The sequence below is a fragment of the Sprattus sprattus genome (genome assembly GCF_963457725.1).
Source record: "Sprattus sprattus genome assembly, chromosome: 7".
Taxonomy (NCBI): Eukaryota; Metazoa; Chordata; class Actinopteri; order Clupeiformes; family Clupeidae; genus Sprattus; species Sprattus sprattus.
This window is the reverse complement of record NC_137926.1, coordinates 15,444,128-15,451,627: the sequence shown is the minus strand read 5'-3', so window position 1 is coordinate 15,451,627 and position 7,500 is coordinate 15,444,128. Positions and strand designations below refer to the sequence as shown.

Sequence of the window (7,500 nt, the reverse complement as noted above, 5' to 3'; positions counted from 1 at the left end):
AGAAAGATGGAGTGTGAGAAGGAGAGAGAGAAAGAAAGGCGAAGAGACAAGAGTTAGAGAAAGATATAGAGAGAGTGGAAGGGAGGGAGCAAGAAGGAGAGTGTGTGAGGGCGGTACATAGAGACGTAGAGGCAGACAAACATAGTGACATAGAGTTTAGCAGAGACGGAGTAAGAAAGATCGAGAGAAGTAGAGGAAAGAGATGTCCAGCTGGTAGGAGAGAGACAGAGGGGAGCACCGTGAATGGTGGCTGGTGGCTCTCAGTTGCTTCCTTCCTCAGATGTGCATTGACTGCATAGTTTCTCCTAGTTTCATCATGTCTAAGGAGAGATTGCCCCAGTCCCTCACTCACTCACTCGCTCGCCCCCACCCACACCCGCACTGGTTCGCCGTGACCACTCTTTAGAAGTCTGAGGACAACTCGCTTTTTGGCCCGCACTTACTTTTTTTTGGCTTTGAAGAAAGTTTCAGGCGTGTTTTGTGCGCTTCTCCAAGTCTTTCCAAGTGCACCTGATGAAGCAGATCCACCCTTTCCAAATTGGTTATTACCGGATTTACTCAAGGAATGAAGCCCATCTCACATAAATCTCCATTCAACCTTTTACACGTGATTATTTTTACTTGGCTACTAACAATGGAGTTGGTTGCAAGGGCATCACAGGCCATTACTGTAATTTCACCATTGTGTAAAGGACAAAGCATTCGTTAGTGCTGTCTCTACCTCCTTCTCTCCCCCTCTCTCTCTCTCTCCCTCCCTCTCCCTCTCCCTCTGCCCCTCTGTCCTTTCCCTCTCTCTATCTTTCTGTATGCTGAGCAGTTTGTATTTCGCCCCACTGTAATCCACCTTGGTTGGTGGAATGACAGTGTGTGCTCTACTGTGGTTTTCCTCTAACTCTCGTTTATGGCAGCCGAGAGGAGGTGAACATCTGCGGGCACAGGAGACCACTGCGCCTAATTTATTTCCGCGGTTTCCATGTCCAGCAATCCCTACACACCGCATGTGGCGTTTTAGTGCCCCATATTAACTCGCCATCTGTACGCCGAAATTGCTCAATAATTAAGCATAATGTATTATACTGCGACTATTACAAACGACAACATCAACAACAACAACCGGTTTCATTTTCTAGCAGTGGTCTTTTTTTGGGCGACGCAGGGCTCTTCACCGTGGAAGAAGCAGACCTTCACAATCCTCTTCTGAAAGTCACGGTAGTGGAATACTGGTAGCTGCGGCACAACCTCTCATTTCTCATTTCCGGCAGGATGTGACTGCCGAGACTCTGTACGCACAGAAAAAAAAAGATTTCGAGCTGACCTTTTGGAGTTAATGATCAGGACCCAATAATGATAACTGAGCTAATCTAGAAGACAAATTATCTCCCTGTCAAATAACCAATTTGGATTAGTGTCAGTCTCACGCACCTGCTCGACCTTGGACTCACAAGGTGTTGGCAGAGTTTTTTTTCTTTCTTACTTTCATTTTTCTGCACACCACCCCCCCTCCTCCCTCACTCTCACCCCCCCCCCCCCCCCTCTCTCGCACCCCTCCAGGGTTATTTTCCACTCTGGGGAAATGAGCTACATATTCTGCTCCATTAGTATGATATACCTCCTTACATTACTGTTAATTACCAGACAGGGGAAAGTCTGGTGACCTGCAGGAGAAAGACAAACAGTGTGTGGGAGCGATGAAGTGAGTGCGGGGGGGTGCGCCTGGCTACCTTAATGAGCTTGTGGGGGTTGATTAGCCCTCCTGCTGACCTCACAGGTGCCCTCCTCGGCTCCAGGCAACCCCCCGCTCCTCTCCACCAACAAACCTCCACCACCGGAAACCTGTGCCCCGCGACCGCAATCAAAGTCCTGCCCACTCGCGACGGTGGGAGACGAAGCATCTCGCAGCGCAATGTGGCGTAATAAACCGACTAATGGAGTACTATGGATCTCCGATGGGAGTGTGTGCATGAGCGTGGGTTAATTAATACCAGGGCGGGTGTGGGTGACCCGGTGAGACCCTCCAGTCTAACTTGCAGAGAAGTAGGTCAAGCCTGAGAGCCAGGTGTACAGAGAGAAGAAGAAGAGAGGAAAAGCAGAGGAGCAGAGAGAGGAGAGGTGAGAGGAGAGGTGAGAGGAGAAGAGACCAGCATGCTGCCGGACAGGAGAGAAGATGCTCTGATCTCCGCCAGCTGAGAGCTTGAGAGAGCCACTGATCAGGCAGGAACCTTTTAGCTTGGCAGCATTAGCGATCCTGACCACAGCAGCCAGAACAAAGAGGATAGCGGTCCATGTAGCCTCTAGCCTGGGGCTCCTGTGTCAGAGGTGCATTATGGTTTGTAGAGTATTTAAAGACAGCAGCAGTGTGTTTCCTTTCAATGTGTGAAATGTGTGTGAAATCCCTTCTTTGCTGTAATGCACACTTGCTGATGAACATGTATGCTGTAAGAATCTGCTTTATATAGGTTTATATCATCATTCACAGTATTACCTATTATACCATTACACAAGTAGTCAGTTTAACACAAAAATGATTATTACTCAAGCGAATCACACATAAAATGAATCATTTAGCCACTGATTTCCATATTGGTACAATTCTGAACAAGTTACATTTTCCCATGATGCAATTATGATTTACAAAAAATGACCTGCTTAACAGTACCACAGTACTATCACAAATCATGAAACAGTATAGTGTAACAGGAAATATAATGTTCTTAAGAAGTGACCTGCTGTGCTCCAAAGCCAATTCCAAATGCATCGGACAGAATCAATATAGCCACACCACGAGACATAGCATGATGTACCAAATTATTGAATTGAAAAATTAAATATTGATGCCTGTGGCTATTTTTAAAGTTTACCGGCCAATGTGTGAGCTGTCTTATGATAGGGTTTAAGGCTTGCTTGAGGTGTTTGGTGAACATTAAAGATTTACTGCACACTTACAAACACGTTGTGTTGTAAGACATAAAACTGGTATTCGTAACCTCTGCAATCTAAGTGCCGTTTCCCTGAGGCAACTGCACTGAGAAAGAACCACTGGGAGGGTACAGGGTCGGAGGCCCAGTAGTTTTCAGCCTTTCTCTATATTTTCTGTATAGTCTTAATGTTACTTTAATATGTTGAACAGTAGATCACTCTAAAACATTACAAAAATGTACTGACTGCCAGTAAGATACTGCTGTTTTTTCTCTCTCTTTTTTTTTTTTTTTTTTTACAAAAGGCTTACATCAAATGTAGATTCAAAAACAGTATTACAGTGACTTACTTTACTGAAGATAATGTAAAAAAATGTTTTACAGCAGGTGTCTTGTTTCTGTGAATACTATGCCAATACAATTCTCAAATCAGTTGGTCGAAGTTTGACATGTTTCGATGCAAAATATAATAGTGCCCACTCGTTCCGCCGGTACGTCATGAGTGAGGACTGCCTGCTCTTCCAGAGGGCCATATGGTACTGTCACATCAGCTGGTGGACATGTGCAAGACTGATGGATTGCTGATGTGCCCTCTTTCATGAAATACATCCAATGACTTTGTTCCCTTCCTCGACAGAAACCGAGACACACACACACACATACACACACACACTCACACACACACACACACACACACACACACACACACACACACACACACACACACACACACACACACACACACACACACACACACACACAAACACACACACACAGAGACACACACACAGTAGGGGGCAGCCGAGCCATGTCCTTGAGTGGAGTGCTGTTGGCGTGACAGAGCCCTGGCAGAGCTGCTGCACGTTGGCTCTGACCCATGTGTGTGTGGGAGCCCTGAGATTGTGCCATGCCCCCTTCTCCATCCCTGTCTCCGAGCCTGTGGCAAGATGGCATCGCCCCGGGGGCACCCGACCAATGGCACCAACCCCAGCACGCTTGGCACCGCCCACATCACAAGGTCCTGCCAACACCGCAACATCTGCAAAACCATTTGGACAACAGAGGGAGGGAGTTGAGGGTTTTAAACCAACAAAGTACCCAAACGGCCAAGCATGGCCCTTTTGTATGTCAGGCATCCCTTGTTTAGTCAGACACGGGGCCATGTTGATTTTCCAGCAAGGCAGGAGTGGTGATTCAATATGCCTTCTCTCAATATGCTGGACAAGGGCACCCTAATTTATGTAATTGACGACATTAACTAGAAATCCGATCCAGTGTGGCGTTTCCACATTCCTGGTCGTGATCAGAGGAGATGCGATCGGGTGCTAATGGGCCAAGCATGCTGCACCCGGCGACCCAGACGAATTTCTATTTGTGTTTATGAAATGGAAATGGATTCATTTCGAGGCTCGTCGCAGGAAACTCCTCTGGCGGCGAAGGAGGCGCCTGTCAACCGGCAAGAGGTGTGAAGAGAGGGAAATGTGTGTGCCATCGAGGGCTTATCTCGTCTCACTCAAGATGAGGGAGTGCGACAGAGGCATAAGGAAAGATGGAGTGATGGACAGAGGGAGGGAGAGGTAGAGGTAGAGAGATGGAAGTAGAGAGGCACAGGTGGAGGTGGAGAGAAAGAGAGAGTGAGAAGGTTGAGATGTAGCTAGGTGGAGAGAGTGAGAGAGAGATAGAGAGAGAGATAAAGAGAGAGAGAGACATCACCTTTTCCCTCTGTCACCGGATGAGTCACAGTGCCTCAGACACTGAGAAACCACCCATGCACTTGCATTGGAGAGAAAGGAGAATGGGACTCTATTCTCCTTCACCTGTGGAGATAAAGGGAGAGAAATAAAATAGCCACATATCCCAGAAGTCTTTCATCTTGTTTTTGTTTTTTTTTGGTTGAAATATGTGGTCTACCTTCATTTTGTATTTCTTTAATAATCTGTCCATTATTATGGTGTTTCACTCATCAATCAAATAGCTATAGCTTACAGTTTATTTTTAGCCTGAACCACATACATAAAACTTCTACTTGGTTTACCTTGGTAGTATTGGTTTTATTTATATTTTAAGCAATTAGTCTATAGATAATTGATGTCTCTTTGAGACTATTATATTGCATGGACACGTTAACATTATCTATCAGGTAAACGTTATAGTGAAATATATAGTATAGTACATCATAGTCTATCATTGCATGCTAATACCGGTGTGCGATGTTGGCTGAGGTGTAACACTGGCCTGTATTCTGTCCAGTCTTCTGCCTCAGGCTAGCAGCCACCCCCTGCTGAGTGGCATGATTCGCCCCTGCCCTCTGCCCCCGGCCTTGCCCTTGTGTCCTCCGCTCTGCATTATTAAAGCGGCCTGTCCAGAGAGTCCACTCTCTTCTGCCCCACCCCCCAACCACCACCCTCCTCGGAGCCATAACTCAACGACAGCTCCGCCGCCGTGTTTCTCTACCTGAGGCTACTGGCGTGAGCTGTAATTAATCACCTGGGTTTGGCCACTAGGAGATGTCTTTATAGTCCCCTTCCCCTTCTTCTCCCCCTTACCCCCCCCCCCCCCCCCCTCTCTCTCTGCTGTCTCTTATTTTATTATGATTCGCTTGATCAATCAGGGTGATTTACCGGCTCGTCCACACACTGCAACATCTCCTAGGCCAACGATGCAGCGCCGCTGTCCTCCACTCCACACCTGGGGGGCTCTATGAGGAAGGCTCTCAGAGGGCGGGGGTGGGGGGGGGGGGGTGTATAAGGGATGGAGGGGAGTAGGGGTTTCTAGGTTCTGGTTTGTGTATATTCATTGATGATGACAAGGGACCCTCCAGGTTTCATCGCAGCTGCAGGATTAGCCCCAGCCTGCTCGCTGCTATGCTGTCATATTCCCACCACTTCTGTTCCGCTAGAACTAATTACTGTGCCAGACTGTGAAGACACACACACACACACGCACACACACACACACACACACACACACACACATATACACACACACACACACACACACACACACACACACACACACACACACACACACACACACACACAGCCTAAGGAAGCCACAGTTAGATCCCTACAGATCTGGACCTGCATTCCCTGCTGTCTTCCAACTTAGACTCCATCTTAGAAGCACTAAAGCGGCTGGCTCCTGGGCTCCTAGGAATGGACTCCATAGCAGCACAGGGCCATTTGGAAGAAGACTCTCCACAAGCCCAAGATGGTCTGCGTGCACGCAGCAGGGCTGAGGCTGTGTGAATGGCTCAGTGGATCTGAAAGGAGAGGGTGGAGAAGAAAAGACCAAAATAGCTTGAGTGGCCGTTTTATTGGGGTTACCTGTGCTCACGTCGGCATTCACTTAGATTCCCGTCAGATGTCCCCACGTGGACAGGCGAAGGGCACAGACAGGAAGACGGGTTCGGGGGACGGGGGTGGAGGGGGGGGCAAAGGCGGTACTTGTCACCTCGAGTCGTGTTAATGCCACCCGACAGGCGCATCCCACTAAGAGCATTCACCGGGACAGTGACGAGGATCGGAAGCGACTGTTAGACACACCGGGGCTCGTGCCTCGCTGGTTTAGTTCAAAACGTTCTCCGCCCGCTCCGGAAACAAGGCTGATTTCATAAGCTGTTTTGTTCCTTCTCTTTCTTTCTTTTACTTTTTTTCGTGTTCGTTCGTTCATTTTTAATTCATTTCAGCTTGACCTGGTTTGTCAAACTTTCTGGCCCTGATGAATGAAAGGCAGGGCAACAACTGAATGTGACTCCCATATTAGCTCAGGTGGAGAGCTTCTGTGAGTGCAGGTAGCGCCGACGGACCTCGGGGTGTGTATCATCCTTCAGATGGGTAGCCATGTGAGGGTCACACGGACCTCAAGCTCTGTACTTTCAGCTGTTTACGGTTCATATATTCCCCCCTGCAGCGTCTACTGCCAAAGAGGAGATGGTCTGAAGAGAAAGCTAAACTGATAACTTGTGACAGCATGCACTTGTGTAAGAGTATTAGTCATGCCAGAAAATACCAGAAACTATGCTGGTCACCTGAGGACTCTAAGTACTCAAACACCCCATACCTCGCTGATTGATTCGGATGCAAATGCCAACACTTGTAGAAGGACCAGGTAGACAAAATCAGGGATTTCAAGGTTTATTTCAGCATAGAGCCTGAGGAGGGGGCCACATCGAGAGAAGGTTCCTAAGACGTGGCACTCTGACAGTCAAAGAGGCATAGCATATACACCAGGCAGGTGGTAAAGACAGCATGAATCAGTCAGCATCAATTGGTCAGTCATGATGTAGACGCAGATGAATGACGTCTGCACAGATGGTTACATTGGTGACGCCGGGAACACTAATCTAAAGCACAGAATGCACAGTGTTGGGTTGTTTACTTTTATGACTGTCCCCTTCTGAGAACCATGTGAGCTGAGAAGAGCATTACTTTATTACTTGACGAACCCGAGAAAACCGCAGTAACTTGGCTACCCCACCCTCATCACAGGGGTCATTTGTGAGAGCATGCACTCTACATGTGTAGGAGGTTCGGGTTTCAGCCTGAAACTCTATTGGTCACCTGAGGAGATCTGAGACCACACA

General features: G+C 47.8%; 1 protein-coding gene across 1 annotated transcript in view; it reads left to right on the top strand.

Moving 5' to 3' along the window:
• Positions 1–7,500, top strand: part of brsk2a (BR serine/threonine kinase 2a) — a gene marked incomplete at both ends in the record, with an annotated part of 176,868 nt that overhangs the window by 113,709 nt on the left and 55,659 nt on the right. The window lies entirely within an intron of this gene.